At 45.7% G+C, this 25,398-nt stretch overlaps 1 protein-coding gene across 19 annotated transcripts in view; it reads left to right on the top strand.

Annotated features, from left to right (window-relative positions):
- The window catches only part of ABI2 (abl interactor 2), a 95,037-nt gene that overhangs the window by 734 nt on the left and 68,905 nt on the right, over positions 1 to 25,398 (top strand). The window lies entirely within an intron of this gene.

Raw genomic sequence — 25,398 nt, 5'->3', positions numbered from 1 at the left:
AAGCACTGCTCGAAGCCCTGGGGGGATACTGGGTCACCAGGCGGCCCCCCGTGGGGCTCACGGTCTTCATCTGTGGGCAGGTCACTTCTCTGTGCCTCAGTGACCTCATCTGGAAAGTGGGGATTAACGGTGAGCCTCACGTGGGACGACCTGATGACCCTGGATCTCCCCCAGCGCTTAGAACAGTGCTCTGCACCTAGTAAGCGCTTAACAAATACCAGCGTTATTATTCATCCCCACTTGGCAGATGAGGTCATCGAGGCCCAGAGATTGTTGGTATTTGTTAAGCGCTTACTATGTGCAGAGCGCTGTTTTAAGCGCTGGGGTAGATACAGGGTCATCACCTGGGGCTCCCAGTCTTCATCCCCCGTTTACAGATGAGGGAACTGAGACCCAGAGAAGTGACTTGCCCACAGTCACACAGCTGCCAAGTGGCAGAGCCGGGATTCGAACCTGTGACCTCTGACTCCCCAGCCCGGGCTCTTTCCACTGAGCCGCACTGCTTCTCTAGGGAAGCGATTTGTCCAGAGTCACCCAGCTGACAAGCGGCGGAGTCGGAATTAGAACCCACAACCTCTGACTCCCAAGGCCGGGCTCTGGCCACTGAGCCACGCTGCTTCTCACGGACGGTGTGGCTGTCTGGCCGTGTGTGCCCCCCCCCCCCCCCCAAGAGTGAAGCTGGCCTCCAGCCACCGTTTGGGGACCAGGACGAGGGGGCCGGGGGACCGGGTGACAGGGCTGGGGATGATGCTACGAGGGAGGACCGAGCTCCCGCCGAGTTCAACTTGAAGGGATGGCTCACCTTGCTTTGCAAAAAAAAAAAAAAGGTAATTAATAAATGTGAAATCAGTTGGATATTCTTCTTCTTTTGTTACGCCCTCACTAGGTGCCAGGCACTGTGCTAAGCGCCGAGGTGGATACAAGGAAACGGGGTGGGACACAGTCCTTGTCCCACGTGGGGCTCAGTCCCCATTTTAGAGATGGGGGAACTGGGGCCCAGAGAAGTGAAGGGATTTGCCCAAGGTCACAGAGGATGGGACTTGATGTTTCTGGGGCGATGTTCGATGTGGAAAAGGATTTCAATGACCCGTGGTAAAACTGGGTTCTTTTTCCCCCCTCCTGGAAGAATTTACGTGGAGAGATCATTTTAGCTATTTCCCCTATACATTGCGTATCTTTTGCTTTATGTATGCTTGTGCTGATCGTATTTCCATTTCCCATTTCGTAATAATAAGAACAGTGAGCACTGATGTGTAGAGATGGGATGTGATATGTGTGCACAGCACTGTGCTGAGCGCTTGGGAGAGTACAATATAACAGACGCATTCCCTGCCCGCAACAAGATTACAGTTTAGAGAGGAAGACAGACATTAATAGAAATACATAAACTACGGATGAGTACGATAATAACAATCGGTGCCTATGTTCCGAACGCTGTGCTGCACACTGGGGTAGAGACAGAAGAATCATCCCTGCCCCACTCAAGCCCCGTAATCTTAAGACGTAGGGAAAGTAGGCATTTTATTCCCATTCTACAGATGAAGAAACCGAGGCATAGGGAGGTTAAATGACTTGCCCGAGGTCACCCAGCGGGTCACCCCCAGAGATGCGATGAGAAATGTGGTCACCTGCCCACTCCAGGCCTTGTTGCCCGCCTTCAGTTTTCCTTTTCTGCCCTTCGGTTACAAGAGAGACGATGGTGGGAGTGGAAGGAGCGTGTTAAAATGTGCATTCTCTCTAGTTTGCCTTAGTTACTCCCACCTCCAGCTAACGATCAGAAATTCAGGCTTAAGATTAATTAAAGATCTGTTGGATGATGTGGGGGGTACCATGTTAAATGATGTGGCAGGGATAGGAAAACGTGTAAAACTGGAAAATATCTGCAGTGATTCGAGCAGTGCTGCTTGGAGGATGAACTAGATGTTTTCCATCCTTGGCTTTTGGAGGTGCGCCGCGTAGGAGAGAGAAGAACGGATGCGAATAGAGGCTGCATCTCTCCTCTGCACCCCTCATCTCCGTCTCCCCGCGTCTTCTCCCGGCTCCTGCCCATCTGTAGAAAGAGATGCAGAACGGGAGATGCGTTCAGTTGTGGATGTGGAGGAGGAGACTCAAAGCACAGTGAGAGCGGTGGGAAGTGAGTAGCTACGGCACCACCCCACCGAAGCATGACTTGAGAAGTTTTAAGTGATAAGTAGCTACCAAATCCCAGGAGATAGTAACCTGCTGGGTTAACTTGTGTGGTGAGAGAGTCTGAGAAGCCAAATGGAAGTGTTCCCGTGTGGGTCACCAACCAAGCCCGTGAGCACTCTGTCTTGCAGTGGTGCCAAGGGAGAGATTGGCTGAAAGGATTGGGTCGGGGGAATTGGTTCACCCCATTCCCCAAGGTACTGGCTTCCCCCCGTCACAGCCCGGAGGAATGGGCCTGCAGTGAAATCTGGTGACGAGAGCAGTGACCTTGTCCTTCGTGGGCTAAGACCGTCTTTGAAAAGAGACCTGTCGGTTGTCGCCGGCGCGATGCTCTGCTTTCTGGAAAGGGGGTTCCCCAGGGGCCCTCCCCCGTCCCTTCCTCCTGCCATTATTGCTGTGACTGGCGGTTCGCCATTCCCAGAGATGAGGCGGCACCCAGTTCTTAGAGATGTGATGTGCGATGGCCTGCCATCCTACCCTTCCTTCGCCTTGCTGTAGTCCTAGGGACGGAAGCCAGCGCTCCCTCTCCCATCTGAGCGAAGCTTTCTCACTGCGCCCGGAGTGGGCCCCAGTTTCTTCTGAGGGGAAGCCCCTCAACCTTTCTTTTGGTTCAGCACGGCCTAATTCTCAAACGGACACTGCGGCAGCTCCCGTTCCCGGGGAGGGGAGTTCAGTGGCCAGTCCTACTGACCCCCATCCTTCTGGCTGCTCTGGCGGGAGCAAAAGCCTCCTCTCCCTTTACCCTTTTCTGCCACCTTCAGCGAGTACAGTATCTGTGTCTGAGGAAGTGTGGCATTTAGGGGGAGAGGAAAGGAGGGGTGAAAGTTGGGAAGGGAGCTGCATTTCGGCCGTTTCAGCTAAAATGATGAATTGATTAAAAAGGCATTGAGGAGGTAAACTACCAGCACCCTCTCGGCCTCCTCACCGGCCCTCCTGCGTTTAGCTTCTCTCCCCTTCTGTCCGGACGTACGACACACTGCCGGGCAAATCACAAGCATCATCATCCTGAAGTGTCTCTTGGCACACCTTCCCCTATTCCTCAGACACCTCCACTGGCTACTCACCTCCCTCTACATCAAGCAGCAACTCCTCTCCATCTACCTCCCGGCTCCTCACCCCCTTTCTTCATCTCACCCGACTGTTCACCGCCTTTCGCTCCCCACTCTTTCCAAACTCACCTTTTCCCCGTTAACTTGCTCTCAGCTCTCCTTCCTCTGACCTTTAGCTCAGTTTGAAACTCCTTCCCTCCCCACCCTCACGTCGGTCAAACCACAGCTCTCCCCGTGTGGAATACACCCTCCTCTGAGCTGCCTTCCCCGGCTGATTCAGAACACCTCAGTTACATGAAACGAATACCACCCGTAGCATTTAGATATTAAATTCCTTTCCCCAGCACTCTGGACCTATTGTCTATTTATTCAGCTATTTCATCTAGATATGGATATATGTACTCCTTTCTGTTAAGTTCTTTTTCTTTCTGCCCCTGCTATTTGTAAATCATTTTTGCTGGTCCACCCCATTAGATCGGAAGCTCCTGGAGGTTGGGAAAGATGAGTCTTCTTTCTGTTGCAGTCCCCTGTTTGCTTAGTGCAATGTTTCAAACAGCAGGAACTCAGTAAATCTCAGTTAGGAGCGAGCTTAGTGCAAAATCATTCCTATTTTGAAGAGGCAGTCCAACTCCTGATTTCGGTAGAGGCTTGCTATGATCCTGGCTGCCCTGAACCCTAGGAACTGGCGGGATCAGTGTTTCCTCCTCCCTCCAGAGAGGCAGCTGAAGTTGGGCTCCTGCTCACCTGGCTGGTTCCCTGGGCGTTAGGACTTATGTGTTTCCATGGTAGCTCAGACTGTGAAAACCAACGAACGGCATCCAGCGCCCACTATGAGCAGAACCCCATATGCGTCGCTTGGGGAATCGGCAGGAGGAATCTAAGACATGGATCCCACTTTGGCTGGAGGAAGACAAACCCCGAGGATGACTAGCAGAGAGGAGCTTAAGGGAACATGAGCATAGTTAAAAAGGAGAAAATAACAAATTGACAAAAATGTAGGAAGTGATCCGTGAGCGCTAAGGGCAACGCGTGATTATGCCTGATCAGTGAGGCGACGGCAGAGGCGGTGATGTTTTTAGAAAGGCTTTGAAGAAGGGGAGGAATGCGATCTGGCCAAGTGAAATAGGGGAGATTATTCTAGCAGCAGCATCCTCGGGAATTGCTGCCAAGGTACAGGGCAGGCATAAGGGAGTCCAGAATAGGACGGAGAGGCGGGCTGTGGACTGATTGATGTTAACAGGAGAAGTTGGAGATTGCTCTGTATCACGCTTCTGCCTGGCATTTTGAGCCTGCTCTGAGCTGGGTTTGTATAGAGTGGGGTTTTTTAAGTAATTCAGGTAGATAAAGCTTTGGAAAAAAAAGAAATTATTGCAGGGAGTTAGATATTTGATGGCATCTGTGACACCAATAATTTCTTCTACTAAAATAAGGTTGGATCCATTGTAATTCCCTAGATATTAGCATCTTGTTATTAGTTCATATAGCACTTATCTGCCTGCACTCCCTCAGCTACCCGTCCATTCCACCCACGGCCCTGGGGAGCTACGGCCCAAGCAGGAGAGGATATGGGTTGGGTGGGGTGGGGGCCTGGTCCACATAATAGTTATGGACGGGGGAGGTTGGGGAGTTTGGGCCAGGGGCTGTGGCTGCCCCTGAGTAGGTCAGAGGCATTGCTGGTGTGAGGAAGGGAAGGGGCAGCTGTTTGAGGTGCTGTCAAAAGGCAGGAAAGTGGGAAAGGGCTTTACTGGATGTTGGTGGGGTGGGGTAGGGGGATCCCAGAGGCTGTTGTTCCTCTTGGTCTTCAGAAGAGCAGCGGAGCTAGCAGAAGCAGCATGGCGAAATGGATAGAGCACAGGCCTGGGAGTCAGGAGGTCATGGGTTTGAATCCTGACTCTGCCACTTTCCTGCTGAGTGACCTTGGTGGGCAAGTCACTTCACTTCTATGGGCCTCAGTTCTCTTATATGTAAAATGAGGATTGAGACTGTGAGCCCCACATGGGACAGGGACTGTGTCCAACTCGATTTGCTTGTATTCACCCCAGCACCTAATACAGTGCCTGTCACTCTGTAAGTGCTTAACAAATACCAGCATTATTGGTATTATTAAAAGTGAGTCCTTGGGTGGGCATTAGCAAAGTCCATTAATACTAAGATCATGAGCCCCATGTGGGAGAGTTTGCCTGTATCAACCTGATTTGCCTGCATCCCCCCACCGTGCTTAATACAGTGCCTGGCACATAGTGAGCACTTAAATACCACAGTTGTTATTATTATTATTGTTATGAGGCCAGACCCATGTGCACTCTGTGATAGTAGATCTGCTGGTGGTGAGCCTGGGTCAAGTGCCAAAGTAATTTTGGGCCAGTCATACAGGGACCTCAGTTACAATAATGCCTTGATTTGGTGGTTTTATTTTTCAGTGCGCTTTCCCAAAAGTTTATCCTCCAAACTGCCCTGTGCGGTAGGAAAGGGTGGCGGTGTCCCAATTTACAGAGGAGGAAACTGAGTTAATGACTCGACCAAGTTCATTCACCAGTGGTAGAGCCAGAGCTAGCCCCCAGCTCTTCTGACTCTGATACTGGTCCAGTGCAATCCCCTGCTGCCCTGCTAGGGTTGGTGGGAGCTTTGACTGGGAGCTCGGGGCGTCCTTGGGGCGGTCGGTTAGTTGTGGTTTTTTATTGAGCTCTTACTGTTGTGCTGAGCCCTGTATTAAACACTAAGGGCGGTTTGGGGTGGGGTGGGTCGGGTTCCAGGGGACCATTGTTGGAGGAATGATGGAAGAGAAGGACCCGAAGCTGGACACCTATGGCTGGGATGTGGGGGGATTTGCAGGGTCCAGACTTGCGCCTCTCGGGTTTTGGGGTGATGCCGTAGCTGGTGGGCCAGAGGGGGTGAAACTGACTGGCAGCGAAGTCCTGTCATGCCCCCTCATAAGCCATTGTCATCCTCATCACCATCTCCGGTATTTATTGAGTGCTTATTGAGTGCAGAGCACTGTATTAAGTGCTTGCAAGAGTACAATCCATTAGTTGCCTCCGTGGGGCTGTTCTGTCTGTGTTCTCGCCCTCCCTGTATTAAGTGCTGGGGTGAATAAAAGCAAATCGAGTTGGACACAGTCCCTGTCCCATATGGAGCTCACAGTCTCAATCCTCATTTTATATATGAGAGAACTGAGGCCCATAGAAGTGAAGTGATTTGCCCAAGGTCACTCAGCAGTCTCTCCCTGGTAAGCTCGTTGTGGGCAGGATATGTGTCTGTCTGTTCCTAGATTGTACTCTCCCAAAGCACTTAGTACAGTGTTCTGCACACAGTAAGCACTCAATAAATCCGATTGAATGAAAAAATCTGAGGCATTGGGAACCCGACTCCTTATTTTTCCACCACGACCCTACCTCCCTCCACTGCCTGAGTGATTTTTGAATAAGCAGTTCTATGACATACAACATTTTTCCCCAAACCTAAGCAATGGGTTATATGAAACTTTATGATGTGTAAAGGGGAAAGGAAATGTGGCTTGGGATGGGAGAATAGAAAGAAAAGGTATGCCTAGTTGGAGATATGATAGATGGGTATGGTCAATTTCTTGCCCTGGCAAACATCTGTAAAAAATAATGAAATCTACTTCAAATTCTAGTTATTTTTAGCATAATTTGAAATTACATTTTTTGTTAAATCACTATTGTTGATAAAAAAAATAGTCTGTAAGGAATATGTGGAAAGCCTGGAGGTGGTCATTGAGTTAAATGATCCTATCTCCTCATTCCCTTGCCAATTTAGGATTGTTCTAATATAATATATATTTTTCTTTTTGCCTTATAAAAGGTGACCTTAAAAGAGTAATGCTGTTGTTCAGAGCAGTAAATGACCAATCTAGCAATGGGACTCCAGAATCAATTGCTAGATTTATCTAGAAAATGTTAGCCAAAGGAAAAACACTCAGCGTTATCGATTTGGAAATATTTTGGTTTCCTATGAATCAGATTTTCTTAGTGTCTTAAATTTCAAAATAAAAAAATTGTCATCAAAATATTTCTGCCCCACCTTTAGTAGACAAAAACACTCTTATGATTGTTAGCTGTTTAGAATATTTGTTATGCCAGTAGGAACTCTGGTTTTAGATTGTCTACGTTAAAAATGGCTTTTGTTTTTTGTGGAATGTAAGAGGAAAGTCATCAAGATAAAAGCAAACCTTATTGATCACTTGTAATAAGAAGATACCCATCTTCATTAGCATATGTTTCCTGCTAGGGATTAAAACAACAACAAAAAGCTTCCCTTAAATGATAAATGCATGCTAAATAAGTGAAATCAGAGGGGGAAAAATAGTAAAAACAAAACAAAAAATCAATCAACCCTTAGTATGCTTACCATATGCAGATAATAATAATAATAATAACATTGGTATTTGTTGAGCGCTTACTATGTGCAGAGCACTGTTCTAAGCGCTGGGGTAGATACAGGGTAATCAGGTTGTCCCACTTGGGGCTCACAGTCTTAATCCCCATTTTACAGATGAGGTCACTGAGGCACCGAGAAGTCAAGTGACTTGCCCAAAGTCACACAGCTGACAGGTGGCGGAACCGGGATTAGAACCCATGACCTCTGACTCCTAAAACCGTGCTTTTGCCACTGAGCCACGCTTCTTCTCGTAACTTAACGTTACGATCATCTTAACATTGTGGAAGGAGAACAGGCCTGGGAATCCGAGGACCTGAGTTGTAATCCCGGCTCTGCCCATTTTCTGCTGAGTGACCCTGGGCAAGTCACTTTTCTTCTCTACACCTCGGTTTCCTCATTCAGTACCTGCTCTTCCTCTCATTTAGACTGTGAGCCCCGTGTGGGACAGGGATTGTGTCCAACCTGATTAAATTTTGTCCACCTCAGTGCTTATATCTGAGAAGCGGCATGGTGTAGTAGATGGAGCAAGGGCCTGGGAGTCAGAAAGTCATGGGTTCTATTCCCGGCTCTGCCGCTTGTCTCCTCTGTGACCTTGGGCAAGTCACTTTACTTTGAGATCAGTCACCTCATCTCTAAAATGGGGATCGAGACTGTGAGCCCCGTGTGGGACTGGGACTTTGTCCAACCCAATTTGCCTGTTTCCACCCCAGTGCTTAATACAATGCCTGGCACATAATAAGCACTTAACAAATGCCATTACTGTTATTATTATTGTTATAAATCAGTGGACACATAGGTGCTTAACAAGCAACATAATAGTAAAAATTACTAAGCACTTGGGAGGGTGAAATCTCGTTAGTAGACATGATCCTTGCCATCAGTCTATTTTAAAAAAAATTGTTCCTAGAAAGAAACATGTAGAGAAGCAGCGTGGCTCAGTGGAAAGAACCCGGGCTTGGGAGTCAGAGGTTGTGGGTTCTAATCCTGGCTCTGCCACTTGTCTGCTGTGTGACTTTGGGCAAGTCACAGTTACCTCATCCGTAAAATGGGGATTAAGACTGTGAGCCCCACGTGGGACAACCTGATTCCCCTGTGTCTACCCCAGCGCTTAGAACAGTGCTCGGCACATAGTAAGCGCTTAACAAATACCAACATTACTTCACTTCTCTGTGCCTCAGTAACCTCATCAACCTCATCTGTAAAAATGGGGATTAAAAAAATGTGAGCCCCACATGGGACAATCTGATTACCCTGTATCTACCCCAGTGCTTAGAACAGTGCTCTGCACATAGTAAGCACTTAAGAAATACCATAATAATAATAATTATTATTATTATTATTAACTGTCTTCTGGAAAAGCACCTTTATATTTTTCCACTCTATGAAGTCACCGACTGGAGAAAGCCATCTTGGTAGCGGAATATCCCGGTGCCAACTTCCGGAATTGGGGAATTGGCTTGTGGAGCTGAAGCAAAGGGTTCATCCTTTCCAGCTCTTTGAGCCCAGCGATAGCCGGAGCTCTCCTGCTCCATCTCTTGGAGTGGGATGTTGGTTTGGCTGGAAGCGGAGCTGCCACGATGGCCACTGCCCATATTGGACACAGTCCCTGCCCTACATGGGGCTCATAGTCTTAATTCCCATTTTACAGACAAGGAAACTGAGGCACAGGGAAAATCACACAGCCGACAAGTGGCAGAGCAGAGGTTAGAACCCTGATCCTTCTTGCTCCACTAGGCCACACTACTTCTCAGTTGGTAATAAATTAAAAAAAAAATTGTCTTAGTGAATTTCTGTACTTCCTTCCTCCAGTTAATGCACTTATTTAGTTTTCTGAATGTAACATGTTAAGTGAGAGTGCTAAATTCATTCAGTCGCATTTATTGAGTGCTTACTGTGTGCAAAGCCCCGTACTAAGCACTTAGCACCGTACTAAATGAATTATAACTTTCCAAAGTGCATTAATGTGTTACCAAGATCCAAAAAATGGACCAGACAACAAAAATATATTTTAAACAGAGACGATTAAAGCAAAATAATAATAGTGATTGCTGGGTAATAATTACAGGATTACATGGTCAAATAGCAATGTAAATATGTAGGATTGTGAATTCCGCTTTGAGATTGTAAGGGCCCTGCGGACAGGTAATGTCTCTCCTACATCTGTTTTATCAGTCGGTGATATTTAGTGAGCACTTATGGTATACAGAGCACTGTACTAAATGTTTAGGAGAGTACAATAGAACAGAGTTGGCAGAGACAATCCCTGCCCACAAGGAGTTTACAGTCTGCTAAACAGAGCAGTGCTCAGCACTCAGTAGTGCTCGATGAATGCTCTCAGTCTTAATCCCGATTTTACCGATGCGGTAACTGAGTCCCAGAGACGTGAGTTGACTTGCCCAAGATCACATATCACACAAGTGGTGGATTAGAACCCAAAGTCGTCTGATTCCCGGGCCTATGTGCTTTCCACTAGACCCTGCTGATTTTCTGGGTTGCTGATTTTGTGAGTTGGCCTTGCTTAAAGCAGCTGAGACATGGCTTTTTTTTTTGGTACAGCTCCATGGAACACTTTTTCCTTACAGATCATGGTTTTTCCAACCGTGGTTTTGATTTATCCGCATTCAATTTTCGGCAAGCAGTTTTGGCTACCAGAGGATGTGGTAACCACTTCAGTGGCTGTGGAATGATTAATTTTAGTTTTTCTAAAATTAAATGGTACTTAAGCACTTACTACGTGCCAAGCACTGTACTACAGCGCTGGAGAAGATGCAAGATAATCAGGTTGGACACAGTCCCAGTCCCACATGGGGCTCCCGGTGTACGTAGGAGGGAATAGGATTTAATATCTCTTTTCAGATGAGGCCCAGAGAAGTTAGAACTAAAGTGACCTGCTCAAGGTCACACAGCAGTCCAAAGGCAGAGTTCATTCATTCATTCAGTCGTATTTATTGAGCGCTTACCATGTGCAGAGCACTGGACCAAGCGCTTGGAATGTACAATTCAGCAACAGATAGAGACCATCCCCGCACAGTGACGGGCTCACAGTCTTAACGGGGGAGACAGACAACAAAACAAAACAAGTAGTCTGGCGTCAGTATCATCAAGATAAATAGAATCATAGATATATACACACCATTAACAAAATAAATAGAGTAATAAATGATATATACAAATATGCACAAATGCTGTGGGGAGGGGAAGGGGGAAGAGCAGAGGGAGGGAGTAGGAGCAGAGGGAAAGGGAGGGCTCAGTCTGGGAAGGCCTCCTGGAGGAGGTGAGCTGTCAGGAGGGCTTTGAAGAGGGGAAGAGAGTTAGTTTGGCGGATGTGAAGAGGGAGGACGTTCCAGTTCAGTGGTAGGACATGGACCAGGGGTTGAGAGTTGGGATTAGAACTCAGGTCCTCGGACTCCCAGGCCCGTGCACTTTCCACCGGGCCATGCTGCTTCCCTATCAGACGTGCTCACAATTAATATGTTGAAACCAGTCCTGAATTTTATCAGGAAACCGCAGGATTTCACCTCCAGTGTAAGAAAAAGTTCTGGGACAGGTGTTTGGGGGCCGGGGAGGGGCTGTGCTACCTGCTCCCAGTCCCCGTGGGCTCAGTCAATCAATCAGGGATATTTACTTGGTGCAGATCACTGTACTAAATGCTGGGGAGACTACAATATCATTGATAGACTTGATTCCCTCCCATAAGGCGCTAACAGTCTAATGGGGAGACAGATTTTAAAGTAAATTGCCCGTAAAGGGAGCAGGGGAGTATAAGGATTTTTGCACAAAGGCTTTGGAGGGAGTCAGCTCAGGTGGGGTGGGGGTCTCTTGGGTTGCCAGTAACCCCAGCTCCACTTCTCCCATTTTAACCCCTCCCTGAGAATCTGAAGGCCCGACATTTTCTTCAGTGTCTCCCCGGCGCTCCCATCAGGGGTCACCAGGCTTCTGGTGAGAATTTTTTTTTGATTTTGAATAACTGGTTGAAATTATTAGTATAATAATAATGATGGTATTTATTAAACACATACTGTGTGCCAAGCACTGTTCTAAGTGCTGAGCACTGTTCTGAGCATGTTGCTAATAAGGTGGCTCAGTGGAAAGAGCACGGGTTTAAGAGTCAGAGGTCATGGGTTCTAATTCCGGCTCCGCCACCTGTCAGCTCTGTGACTTTGGGCAAGTCACTTAACTTCTCAGTGCCTCAGTGACCTCCTCTGGAAAATGGGGATGAGGACTGCGGGCCTCACGTGGGACATCCTGATTACCCTGTATCTACCCCAGCGCTTAGAACAGTGCTTAGAACAGCACATAGTTACCGCTTAACAAAGACAACTATATATTACCCTGTATCTACCCCAGCACTTAGAACAGTGCTCGGCACCTAGTAAACGCTTAATGAATACAACTATAATATATATATATATGTATATATTTATATACACACTAATGCTAGTACTAATAAAATAATTGTGGTACTTGTTAAGTGCTTATTGTGTGCCAAGCACTGTACTAAGCACCGGGTTAGATAGAAGATAATAATAATAATAATAATAATGTTGGTATTTGTTAAGCGCTTACTATGTGCCGAGCACTGTTCTAAGCGCTGGGGTAGACACAGGGGAATCAGGTTGTCCCACGTGGGGCTCACAGTCTTAATCCCCATTTTACAGATGAGGGAACTGAGGCACAGAGAAGTGAAGTGACTCGCCTACAGTCACACAGCTGACAAGTGGCAGAGCTGGGATTCGAACTCATGAGCCCTGACTCCAAAGCCCGTGCTCTTTAATCAGGTCCCACGATAGGCTCACAGTCTAAGGGACTGGGAGACCAGGTATTGAATCTCCATTTTGCAGATTAAAGAACTGAGTCACAGAGAATTTAAGTGACTAGCCCAAGGACACCCAGCAAGTACTGTTAGTCACAATGAGGCTTGGAGGCTGGGTTTTTTGCCTTTCAGTTTTGTATGGCCAATATTCCTATCCTCGACTACCAAAGAGAGTTCATTTGTAGATTTAAGAAGTTCATGCTTAAATTGTCGAACACCAGGAATATCTGGAGAAGCGCTTGGGAGAGTACAGTACCATACTGAACTGAAGGGAGAGGGTTAAGGGAGGTGGTTGGGGAAAATGCCTGATCTGTTGCAAGGACCAAAAATACAGTATCTGCCATTTTATACCTGCTGTCCCCTTACTTGCTACCTCTCGTATTGGGATTGTACTATGTTTCCGGCAGCAGGCAGCTTAATTGTACCCGTTTAGCGTTCACCGATAATAGTGGGTCTGAACGGAAACAATTAAGTTCACAATATACTGCTAACTAACTCCTCATTCCGTGACTGAGGCACAGTATTAGAACCCCCAGTACCGGAGGTAGTAGGTGAGAGCGCTTGAAGCAGGTTTGGGTTCCTTTTATTTTTCAAGATAGTCATCTGTTTCCACCAGCCCCCACAACAGGTTTTTAAGTTTTCTTGAATTTGATTCATTCATTCGTTCAATTGTATTTATTGAGTGCTTACTGTGTGCAGAGCCCCGTACTAAGCTCTTGGAAGGTACAATTCAGCAACAGATAGAGACAATCCCTGCAACAGAGAGAGACAAACCCTGCCCACAACGGGCTCACAGTCTAGAAGTGGGGAGACAGCAAAACAAGTAATCAGGCATCAGTAGCATCAATATAAAGAAATAGAATTATAGATATGTACACATCAAAGCATCAGATCCAGTGGGATGGGCGCCCTGACCCTCTCTATGTTGTAAACTTGTGGTTTTTAACTGACTGTGATTTTTGCCAACTCTGAATACTTTCAGGAACTTAATCTCCATGGTTTGCAAGGGAAACGTGTAAATGAAATGAAGAGTCTTCTTGGAAGTATCCTGGCAACCCCTGGGCTAGTAGTGGTAGAACACATTGCAATAATGTGGTGACAAGAGCCCCAAATTAGCCCAATCACTTACTTCCCATTTAGGGGTGTTTATTTTTTTTGTTAGCTCTAAACCCTCAATTCTTTGGTTCGGGCTGACAAAATTTGTCTTACTAGCCAGTGTTCCAGTCCCAGCTCCATCTCTCTACATTGGGCAAGTCAATCAACTCCTCTGTGACTCAGTTTTCTCATCTGTAAAATGGGGATAACATACTTGTCTCCCGCCCCCCCCCCAGACTGTGAGCCCCATGGGGGACAGGGACTGTGTCTGATTGGATTATCTTGTTTGCCTCTCAGCACCTTGCACAGTTCGTTCATTCGGTTGTATTTATTGAGCGCTTACTGTGTGCGGAGCACTGTACTAAGCGCTAGGAAAGTACGGTACAACCATAAAGAGAGACAGTCCCTGCCCGTAACGGGCTTGGCATGTAGTAAGTGCCTAATAAAGGTCTTCATAATCAAGATCATTTTGTTTTGAAGAATTGGGCACTTTCATCCTTTTCAGTAAATTTCAAGGGATTTATCTATTATTTGGAACTTTAAACTTTTTTTGTGGTGCACAATCAGTGGGAGTTCTATTGAACCATTTGCAAACTTGTAAATACTTCTTTGGAGAATTGATGGTAGGAAGACCACAAGGGACACCAAGGACAAGGAATTTCCATGCTTAGCTTTGAATTCTTCTAATTGCTTGGCACTTCCTCCCAGCTGAGGTAAAGATGAGATTTATCTTCAACAAGAAAGGTTTCCTTTATTAACCTGCACAAAAAGCTTTCTGTTTAATGGAGAATGAAAACACTACTGCTCCAGAATGCTGATTATTTTATTTTGTATGATGGCCAAGCTGTTATTAATAAATACCACTACTATTAACCTGTGGTCACACCCCAATCTAAATGAAAATCCCCTCTTTTTAGAAAGTAGTCGATAGATCAAAATACAAAGAGCCAGATGCAGAATTGCAGGCCTTTGCAGATATGGCTCTTTCCGCAATCCGTAGACAGTCACTTCGAGGGCTACAATAGCACTTTGGAAGTGGATCTTCAACTGTTAGGAACAGATTAAACAGTAGTTCTTTTTATCAGAAGGCTGAAGGTATAAAAAAGGGCAATTTTAATGGGCAAGTGACGGGGTTGGCTAGACTGAAAGGATTAGGACTCTTCGATCTGAAGGCCGAGAGAAGAAATTATTGAAGTCTACCAGATCGTGATTATTCTTTTTGGCATATAGTAAGGATTTATATTGTGTAAAGTGCTGTTCTGTGCTCTAGGGAAAAGCTGTCAGTCCTTGGAGTATGATGGTTCAAGGTCCGATAAATGGCTCTTGTGTGATGCACAATAAAGACCACGTTTCAGTCTAATGACATTGGGCCTGACCTTATGACGTCATGTCTTTTAGAGAAGCAGCATGGCGTAGTTGATAGAGCACGGGCCTGGGAGTCAGAAGGTCATGGGTTCTAATCTGGACTCATTCATTCATTCATTCATTCAATCGTATTGATAGAGCGCTTACCACTTGTCTGCAGTGTGACCTTGGGGAAGTCATTTCTCTGTGCCTCAGTTACCTCATCTGTAAAACGGGGGTTGAGACTGCGGACCCTGGCCAACCCGACTCGCTTGTATTCACCCCAGCGCTCAGTAAAGCGCCTGGCACATAGTAAGCGCTTAACAAATACCGTAATTATTATTCACGGCAATAGCCCTCTTTGTGTGCCCTAGCTCTGTATGGAAACGTGACACTAATTCTTGAGGGAGATCGCAGTCACGAGCTTTGCCGAAGTCATCAGCGGCAGTGCCTGAGAGGTGAAATATTTCACCGACTGGCTGAACTTACCATCTGCATGGTGTCACTCTTTAAAAACCCTTGGCGATTTTCACTTTAAATCATGAAGACTGATTTAGACAGAGGGCCAGTTTTCCTCCCAGTGTTCGTCAGGAGTGAAACTGAGAATCACATCACTGAGAACCGAAGAAGATGTGGTACTGTCAGTGAAATTCACTTACGAGTGCATGTTTGTATCTAAGACCAATCACCTAAAACTGCAAAAGGTATGTCACTGTCAGTGAAATTCACTTAGGGTGCGGGCATGGGGCCGAGACCACCACTGAAGGACCCACAGTGTAGTCAAATGATTGTCCATCAATCATTCAGTGGTATTTATTGAGTGCTTACTCAGTGCAGAGTACTGTATTAAGTATTCAGGAGAGTACAAGAAGCATTGAGAAGCAGCGTGGCTCAGTGGAAAGAGCCCAGGCTTGGGAGTCAGAGGTCATGGATCCTAATCCCGGCTCCTCCGCTTGTCAGCTGTGTGACTCTGGGCAGGTCACTTCACTTCTCTGGGCCTCAGTTCCCTCATCTGTAAAAATGGGGATTAAGACCGCGAGCCCCAAGTGGGACAACCTGTTCACCTTGTATCCCCCCTCAGTGCTTAGAACAGTGCTTTTCACATAGTAAGCGCTTAACAAAAACCATCTTCATCATTGTACTAAGTATTTGGGAGAGTACAGTGCAACAGAATTAGTAGAAATGTTCTCTGCCCATAACGAGCTTTATGCCTTTGTAGTGCAGCTCTGGTGGTTGTTTGTAGCGCTCGGTGCTGTTTTCATTTTTTGTTTCCTGATCCCCTGGAAGCTTCCACATCAAAAAAGCTGTTCCCTTTTTGACTGCGGGACGCTGATCTCTGCCGCAGCTGTCTCCCGGTTTTTAGCAGAGATGCGTGATCTGAGGCTTTGTTTTATCCCATCCCGTAAACTTTTTCTGTTCTGTTTTTGAGTGCCCAGTTTCTGCTCGCTCCCATTCCGTGAGCTGTAGAGAAGGAACGAGCATCTGGCTTGAGCCGATAAGCCGAGCATGGATAATGTTTTGGGCTTGAGAACCACTTAAGTTTTAATAAACTGTTGAGGACCACAAACATAAAATACATGGTGTTTTCAGGGCCTTTCATTAGATTGACGTTAATTAAAGACGCTTGGTTTTATTTCCACACACATTTGCAACACGTATGAATATGCTAATAAAATTAATTCAGGTCGTGGCCGTTCCCAAGTGAACATTCTCACTGGCCCTCCCCTGCACCTCTGTCCCCTCCAGCCCCTTGGTCGTGCCTTCTCCCCATCCTCGAAGTCCTTCCCCTTCCAAATGTGCCAGACCACAATTCTCCTCGTCTTCAAAGCCCTCCTGAAATCCCACCTCCTCTAGGAGCAATCCCTAATTAATTCTCTTCTCCATTGTACATTCCAAGCACTCAGTACAGTGCTCTGCACATAGTAAGTACTCAATAAATACTATTGAATTAATTCTCCCCAGATCAGATGCTCCCAACTACCACCTCAACCCTTGTGTACTCACAGCTATCCCTAACCTTTAAATACCCATCGATAAACGTACGGTACGATTTACGTGGTTGTTTGTTCATTTATCTGTCTTTTCCTTCTCTCTGTATTCCCAAACTATAAATAATTTTGTGCCTCTCTCCTCTGTGAGATTGTAAACTCCCTGAAGGCAGGGTTTTTTGTCTTTTATCCCTGTTGTACTTTCCCAAGTACTTCAGTTCCCCGCACATAGTAGGTGGAGAATACATTCTACTGATTGACAGAAGAGATTATAATTCTAGGAGTTAGGAATAACAAGTGTCTTCTCAGCCTAGACAGACATGAAGTGAAGATCGCTTTGTAAATAAAGTTAAATTGAATTAATTATCCCTGAATTCTTTCTGAACGATCAGAGCAAAGCATCGGTCCAGTAATAATGGTGGTTTTGTTTAGAAGCTAGTTGCGCTTCAAGTGACTAATTTTTGAGTTGTGACCAAAAAGAGTCACATGCCCAAAAGTATCCCAATATTTTTTGATTGGAAAACGACAAAGGTTGGGAAAGGACATGGTTGAAGGGCGAGGACAGAGCGGACCCATGTTTATTGTTCACCAGATCCTGAGAAGGATCGTATGCTCCTTGTGAGCAGAGATGACATCTCCCCCTCTGTTGTATTGTACTTTCCCAAGCATGCAATACAGTGATCTGCATACATTAAGCACTCAATAAATACCATCAATTGATTGAAGCTTGAAGGAAGTACTTCAAGAGAAGCAAGAAGAACATGGGCCTGGGAGGCAGAAGGACCTGGGTTCTAATCCCCTCTCCACCACTTGTCTCCCGCATGACTTTGGGCAAGTCATATAACTTCTTCTGGATTCAGTTACCTCATCTATACGTTGGGAGGTTAAGTCTGGGAGCCCCGAATGATACGGACTGTGTCCAACTTGATTGCCTTGTATCTACTCCAGGGCTCAGAACAGTGCCCGGCACATAGTAAAACACTTAAGAAATACCGTAATGCCCCAAACCCCACATCATTGAGTAGATGCTAGACCTATAGAATTACCACAGTCAGTTGTGACCTTAGTAAGCCAGGAGAAAATCAAGATTATTCAAAGAAGGTTGGATGTAAAGAGGGCATAATCATTCAAATAAGTGCCATGCCTTAAAGATGAGAATAAAAGGGCATTCTCCTTGGCTAGGCAAGGATTCTTTTAGCAGAGAAAGTCCCAAAGAGAGACAGGATGTCCTGGGCAAGCCAGCAGAAGATCAGAGGAACTGAGATGAGAGAACCCTACTTATAAATAAACAAGTTATTTGTAGTTTAAGAAAACACAGAGTGATTGACCCGATTATGTGACAGTGCGTAATAGGGAATGGGTAGGCAGTGCTAAAGCAAACTAAAAACACTAAGACTTTTGATGGGAAAGACTGCTCCTGACTAGAAATGTTTAATACAGAAGCTTGATTTGGTCCGCAGTGCAGGTGTAAAAATCATAGAAAGGCTCCTCAAAAGGGTGCCATATTCCTAAAATGTAACTATAGCCAGGTATTCCAGAGCTCTCCAGAATTCCATTTTCCAAAGAAAAATGAAATTGTTGAAGAGGTAAAATTTTGAATGAGGGATCTGAAAGGAAGTGAAACTTTTGCAATCTACCCCTAAAGAATTTTTCAAAGTTGAAAATTTCAAACTCTGGAACATTTCTTCATTAACCAGTGGTATTTAATCTAATAATGTTATTTACTGAGCGTTTACTGTCTGCAGAGTACTGTATTAAGCACTTGGGAGAGTACAGTATAAAAGAGTTAGTAGACATGTTTCCTGTCCACGAGGAGCTTGAAGTCTAGAAGGGAAGAATGATGAAAGAGCCTGGGCTTGGGAGTCAGAGGTCATGGGTTCAAATCGTGGCTCTGCCACTTGTCAGCTGTGTGACTGTGGGCAAATCACTTTACTTCTCTGGGCCTCAGTTACCTCATCTGTAAAGTGGGGATTAACTGTGAGCCTCATGTGGGACAACCTGATTGCCCTGTTTCTACCCCAGTGCTTAGAACAGTGCTCTGCACATAATAAGTGCTTAACAAATACCATTATTTTATTGTTAAATAAATTATGACCGTTTACAGAAATGCTGTGGGCTGAGGATGGGGCGAATATGAAGTGCTTAAAAGTTCAGCTCCAAGTGCGTTGGTGGCCCAGAAGGAAGAGGGAGTAAGGGAAAAGGGGGCTTAACTGGGGAAGACCTTCTGGAGGAAATGTGATTTTAATAAGGCTTTGAATGTAGAAAGGGTGGTGGTCTGGCATATGTAGATGGGGAAGGAGTTCTAGGTCGTGGAGGATATGGAAAAGGGGTTGGTGGTGAGATGGATGAGATGGAGGCCCTGTGAGCAAACTAGTTCTAGAAGAGCAAATTGGGTAGGCTGAGCTGTAGTAGGAAATCAGTGAGGTAAGGTGGATGTCGGTGAGCTGAATGAGTGCTTTAAAGTCCAGAATAAGGACTTTATGTTTAATGAGAGGTAGATGGGCAACCATTGGAGGTTCTTGAGTGGGAAAACATGGATCGAACCATTTTTTTCAAAAAATGATATAGGCAGCAGAGTGAAGTGTGACTGGAGTGAGGAGAGACAGGAGGTAGGGAGGTCAGCGAGGAGGTTGGGTGTAAGCCCTTGAATGGAGAGGAAAGGGTGGATTTTAGCCATGTTGTAAAGGTAAGACTGACAGGATTTGGTGTTAGATCGAATTTGTGGGTTGAATGGCAGAGTTGAGTTTAAAGCCAGTGTTATGGGCTTAATAATAATAATGGCATTTGTTAAGTGCTTACTATGTGCAAAGCACTGTTCTAAGCATTGAAGAGGATACAGGGTGATCAGGTTGTCCCACGTGGACTCACAATCTTAATCCCCATTTTATAGATGAGGTAACTGAGGCAGGCACAGAGAAGTTAAGTGACTTGATTCTATTTATTTGCCATTGTTTCAATGAGATGTTATTCCCCTTGATTCTATTTATTGCCCATTGTTCTTGTCTGCCTGTCTCCCCTGATTAGACTGTAAACCGGCCAGAGGGTAGGGACTGTCTCTATCTGTTGCCGATTTGTACATTCCAAGTACTTAGTACAGTGCTCTGCACATAGTAAGCGCTCAATAAATACTTTTGAATTAATGAATGACTTGCCCACAGTCATACAGCTGGCAAGCGGCTGAGCTGGGATTTGAACCCATGACCCCTGACTCCCAAGCCCATGCTCTTTCCACTGAGCCATGCTGCTTCTCTTCTCTTACGCTTCTCTTATGAGATATGGAAGATAGTGGTGTTGTCTACAATGATAGGAAGGACAGGAGGAGGAGGACGGGTTTGGGTGGGAAGATGAGGAGTTCTGTTTTGGACATGTTTAATGTGAGTTGTTGGTGGGACAATCATTCTTTCATTCATTCAATAGTATTTATTGAGCCCTTACTATGTGCAGAGCACTGTACTAAGCGCTTGGAATGTACATTTCGGCAACAGATAGAGACAATCCCTGCCCATTGACAGGTTTACAGTCTAGTGGGGGGGGGAGAGACAGACAAAAACAATAGCAGTAAATAGAATCAAGGGGTTCTACACCTCATTAACAAAATAATTAGGGTAATAAAGATATATACAAATGAGCAAATGAGCACAGTGCTGAGGGGAGGGGAAGGAGCCGAGGGAAAGAGGGGAAAGGGGACTTAGCTAAGGGGAGGTGAAGGAGTGGTCAGAGAGGCAGCAGAGGAAAAAGGGGATGCTCAGTCTGGGAAGGCCTCTTGGAGGAGGTGAGATCTCAGTAGGGCTTTGAAGAAGGGAAGAGAGTTAGTTTGGCGGAGGTGAGGAGCGAGGGCATTCCAGGACAGCGGGAGGACGTGGGCCAGGGGTCGACGGTGGGACAGGAGAGAACGGGGGACGATGAGGAGGTGGGCGGCAGAGGAGCGGAGTGTGCGGGCTGAGCTGTAGGAGAGAAGGGAGGTGAGGTAGGTGGGGGCAAGGTGATGGAGAGCCTCGAAGCCTAGAGTGAGAAGTTTTTGTTTCGTGCGGAGGTCTATAGGCAACCACTGGAGGTTTTTAAGGAGGGGAGTGACAGGCCCAGAGCGTTTCTGCGGGAAGATGATCCGGGCAGCGGAATGAAGAATAGACTGGAGCAGGGTAAGGCAGGAGGAAGGGAGATCAGAGAGAAGGCTGACACAGTAATCCAGCCGGGAAATTGTGAGAGCCTGTACCAATAAGATAGCCGTTTGGGTGGAGAGGAAAGGGCGGATCTTGGCGATATTGTAAAGGTGAGTCCGGCAGGCCTTGGCGACGGATCGGATGTGTGGGGTGAATGAGAGAGCCGAGTCAAGGATGACACCGAGGTTGCGGGCTTGAGAGACGGGAAGGATGGTCGTACCATCCACAGTGACAGGGAAGTCGGGAAGAGGACAGGGCTTGGGAGGGAAGATAAGGAGCTCAGTCTTGGACATGTTGAGTTTTAGGTGGCGGGCAGACATCCAGGTAGAGATGTCCTGGAGGGAGGAGGAGATATGAGCCTGAAGGGAGGGGGAGAGGACAGGGGTGGAGATGTAGATTTGTGTGTCATCTGCATAGAGATGATAGTTGAAGCGTGGGAGCGAATGAGTTCACTGAGGGAGTGAGTGTAGATGGAGAAAAGAAGAGGGCCAAGAACTGACCCTTGAGGAACCCCTACAGTTAGAGGAAGGGAGAGGGAGGAGGAGCCCGCAAAGGAGACCGAGAATGAACAGCCAGAGAGATAAGAGGAGAACCCAGAGAGGACGGAGTCTGTCAAGCCAAGGTGAGATAAGGTGTGGAGGACAAGGGGATGGTCTAGAGTGTCAAAGGCAGCTGAGAGATTGAGGAGGATTAGGATAGAGTAGGAGCCATTGGCTTTGGCAAGAAGGAGGTCATGGGTCACCTTTGAGAGAGCAGACCTGCCTTGAAGGTAGGAGGAAATAAGAGATTGCAGGGAATCACTTGCATGGTGATGGTGGTTGACCATGGTAGCGAATGAGTTCTCCAAGGAAGTGGGTGTGGGATGGAGAATAGACGGGGACCCAGAGCTGAACCCTGAGGGACACCCACAGTTAGGGGGTGGGAGGCAGAGGAGGAGCCCGTGAAAGAGACTGAAAAGGAGAAGTCATAGAGATAGGCAGGGAACCAGGAGTGGTCAGTGTCCAGTGGACGGTGAAACCAAGGTTGGAAATTATTTTAAGGAGAACGTGGTGGTCCACAATGTTGAAGGCAGCTGAGAGGTCTAGTAGGATTAAGATGGAGTAGAGGACATCAGATTTGGCAGAAAGAAGGTCATTGGTGAACTTTGAGAGGGCAGCTTCCGTGGAGTGAAGGGAGCGGAAACCAGATTGGAGGGGATCGGGGGTAGAATTGGAGGCCGGAAGGTGGAGGCTGTGGGTGTAGACAGCTAGCTCGCAGAGTCTGGAGAGGAATGGTAGGAAGAAGCTGGGATGATAACTGGAAGGAGCCGTGCAGTCAAGGGAGGGTTTTTTAAGGATAAGGGGAGACATGAGCCTGTTTGAAAGCAACGAGGAACAGGACATTGGAAAGTGAATGGTTGAAGATGGTGGTCAGGAAGTGGGCCAGGGTGTTTGAGGAGTGATGAGATGGGGACAGAGGCCCAGGTGGAGAGGGTAGATTTTGAGAGGAGCTGAGAAAATCTCAAGACCCTGCTGGGAAAATTTGGAGAGTTGAAGAGGGTCCTGGAGGAGGAAGGGATTGGAGAGGAGTAGGGGAGATTTAGAGAGATCATACCTGATATTTCAGTTTTTGTCAGTTAAGTACATGGCCAGCTCATTAGGGGAAAGAGATCAAATAACGAGTAAGTACATGGAGAGAAGAAAAAAAACCCACTAGAAGTGGATGAATAGGATTTTAAGCAAAACCATGAATGCGCTGGGCAGCTGAAAACATTAAATTTCTTTCTAATTGATCAGGAAGAATGATGGACAAACTTATATGAGAGAGGGCAACCAAAATTTGGTCAAGGTGGATCAAATATAATGGGAATGGAAAGGACATTAAATTGCCAAAAAAAGGTCATCAATCATAAAGATAGCCTATATTTGGAGAAACCTGTTACTAGAGTGGATATGATTTTTTCTTCATTAATTATTGCAAAAGGAAGATAGAAAGCAAAAAGAAGAAGCATGTCCTAGTGAATGGAAATCAGAGCAGTTAATTTGAACAGTTAGCTGTGGTGGAAGATCATAGAATTATAAAGGGAATTGTGATGAAAGGAAATCTAGACGTGATCTTCTTAGGCTGTGAGCCCCGATGTGGAACAGAAACTGTGTCCAGTCTGATGAATTTGTATCTACCCCAGTGCTTAGAACATTGCTTGACACGAAAGTGAGTACTTAACAAATACTGTTATTTTATTATCATGTTATTTTACTCTCATGTTATTAACAACAGCATGAATGAAATCGGCCAGACTGAAGTTAAATCAAGTGCTTAATATAATTGAAGTAGAGCTCTTACTAGACATGGATGCCCCCACATGCTTTAAGTGCTTACTATGTTCCAGACACTGTACTAAGCGCTGGTATAGATACAAGATAGTCCATGTCCCACATTTGGCTCACAGTCCCAATCCCCCTTTTACAGATAAGGTAACTTGAGGCAGAGACATGTGAAGTGATGGGCCCAAGGTCATACGGCAGACGAGTGGCGGAGATGTGATTAGAACCCAGGTCCTCTGACTCCTACGCTCATGCTTTTTCCACTAGGCCAGGCTGCTTCTCTGTGGATTTATAGTGGGTTAACTATTAAACTAGAATTCTATGGATGTTCCAGAGTAATACTCTGGTTATATACTGGAAATAATGTTCTTCCCATGGGTTCTTAAAGTACAACAGAAAAATGTTACAGATGTGAAGGACATTCATTATTAAGGGAACTAATATGGTAATTGCAGGATTACAAACATGTTAAACTCCTAGATTAATTAAGCGTATATAATTTGCAGAGGGTGGTGTAAATGTTGAAGATACATTTAAAGAGCTAGAGTAGCTACACACCAGCTATAAAATAGAATATATGAAAGGTTAAATTCCAGTAATGCCAGTTCCAAGGAATGATTCATAAACTTTTAAGGGAAATTTAACAAAGGACTTGAACAGGTTAGAAATTCATTCATTTGTGTTTATTAAGCGCTTACTGCATGCAGAGCACTGTACTAAGCACTTGGGAGAGTACAGTACAACGATAAACAGCGACATTCCCAGCCCACAACAAGCTCACAGTCATGGGGGAGTGGGGGAGACAGACATCAATACAAATAAATAAAATTGCAGATATATACATATAAGTGCTGTGGGGCTGGGGTTGGAAGTGGGGTGGGGGTGGTGGGGAGCCAAGGGAGCAGTCAGGGTGTCGCAGAAGGGAGTGGAAGATGAGGAAAAGTGGGGCTTAGTCTGGGAAGGCCTCTTGGAGGAGATGGGCCTTCTTCAATAAGGCTTTGAAGGTGGGGAAAGAAATGTAAGGAATATTAAAGAAAGTAGATTTACAGAGTGGTTTCAATAATTTTTGGTAGTGAAAAAGAATGTACTGTTTATACTGTGTTTTGTCTTCTTAAGAACAGAATATGTATAGTGAAAAATAGTATTTCCCCATTGCTAGAAGAGATGATATTTGGTCAGTTGCAAGAGCCAAAGAGTTTTCCTCTCAATTCATTCACTAGTATTTACTGAGTGCTTACTATATGCAGAGGGTGCAATTTGTACTAAGCTCTTGGAATGTGCAGTTTGGCGACAGATAAAGTCCCTGCCCAATAACGGGCTCACAGTCTCAACGACTCTCAGTGCATTTTTCAGGTTCTGACAAATACCTTTGAAATAATCTAGTAAGCAGATGGATCCATTCAATAAAATGCTGGAAGATATGTTTACGAGGCTACCAGTTGGCTTGAGTTCCGCTACTAAAATTTTGAGTTCAACAAATACTTGAAGATTTGGTGGTGCAAAAATGTGCAGCAATGACAAATTTGAGTTTCATCAGTAGAGGAATATGATAGAAGACTTGAATAGACCTTGATTCAAATACACAAACATGGGAATGAAACCATAAAAGTATATATAAATCTAGATTGAAGGAAGTCATAGAAAATGATGGAGAAATATATGAAAATTGAAGATAGGTGTTAGTAAATATAACTACTCCAAAAGACCAGGATGAAATACGATCGAAAAATATGTCAAAATTGAGGAAGGTTACAGAAAGCACTGAATCTGTTTCTTTTTGTGAATAGTACATTCTAAATCTGAGCAAGGAAGTGAGACTTTTAATGGTTCGTAAGAAAAAATAAAGCGTGGTGGTGTTGGTAGGACTCTGCAAGGGTTTGCAACTTGAAATCATTGATGGATAAAAGTAGACACTGATTATAATACAGGAAACCACAATTGTTTGAGAAGCAGTGTGGCCTAGTGGATAGAAGATGGTCCTGGCAGTCAAAAGGACCTGGGCTTTAATCCCAGATCCTCCACTTATCTGCTGTGTGACCTTGGGCAAGTCACTTCTCTGTG

The sequence above is a fragment of the Ornithorhynchus anatinus genome, chromosome 7 (genome assembly GCF_004115215.2).
Source record: "Ornithorhynchus anatinus isolate Pmale09 chromosome 7, mOrnAna1.pri.v4, whole genome shotgun sequence".
NCBI lineage: Eukaryota > Metazoa > Chordata > Mammalia > Monotremata > Ornithorhynchidae > Ornithorhynchus > Ornithorhynchus anatinus.
The sequence above is the reverse complement of the archived record's forward strand: the minus strand, read 5'-3'. Positions and strand labels throughout refer to the sequence as shown.